The sequence below is a fragment of the Hylobates moloch genome, unplaced genomic scaffold (assembly GCF_009828535.3).
Source record: "Hylobates moloch isolate HMO894 unplaced genomic scaffold, HMol_V3 SCAFFOLD_18362, whole genome shotgun sequence".
NCBI classification, from domain to species: Eukaryota; Metazoa; Chordata; class Mammalia; order Primates; family Hylobatidae; genus Hylobates; species Hylobates moloch.
This window is the reverse complement of record NW_026670637.1, coordinates 376-931: the sequence shown is the minus strand read 5'-3', so window position 1 is coordinate 931 and position 556 is coordinate 376. Positions and strand designations below refer to the sequence as shown.

The window sequence follows — 556 nt, the reverse complement described above, 5'->3', positions numbered from 1 at the left end:
AAGTGAGGAGCGCCTCTGCCCGGCCGCCCCTTCTGGGAAGTGAGGAGTGCCTCTACCCGGCTGCCCCTTCTGGGAAGTGAAGAGCGCCTCTGCCCGGCTGCCCCATCTGGTAAGTGAGCGCCTCTGCCTGGCCGCCACTTCTGGGATGTGAGGAGCGCCCCTGCGCGGCCGCCCCATCTGGGAAGTGAGGAGCGCCCCTGCCCGGCCACCCCGCCTGGGAATTGAGGAGCGCGTCCGCGCGGCCGCCCCGTCTGGGAAGTGAGGAGAGCCTCCACCCGGCTGCCCCGTCTGGGAAGTGAGCGCCTCCGCCCGGCCGCCCCTTCTGGGATGTGAGGAGCGCCTCTACACGGCCGCCCCTTCTGGGAAGTGAGGAGAGCCTCTGCGTGGCCGCCCCGTCTGGGAAGTGAGGAGTGCCCCTGCCCGGCCGCCCCGTCTGGGAAGTGAGGAGCGCCCCCGCCCGGCCGCCCCGTCTGGGATGTGAGGAGCGCCTCTGCGTGGCCGCCCCGTCTGGGAAGTGAGGAGCTCCTCTGCCCGGCCGCCCCGTCTGGGAAGTGAG

The 556-nt window shown here is 72.1% G+C and overlaps 1 pseudogene; it reads right to left on the bottom strand.

Moving 5' to 3' along the window:
* Positions 1-13: 13 nt before the first annotated feature.
* The window catches only part of LOC131382842 (collagen alpha-1(I) chain-like), a 902-nt pseudogene continuing 359 nt past the window's right edge, over positions 14-556 (bottom strand).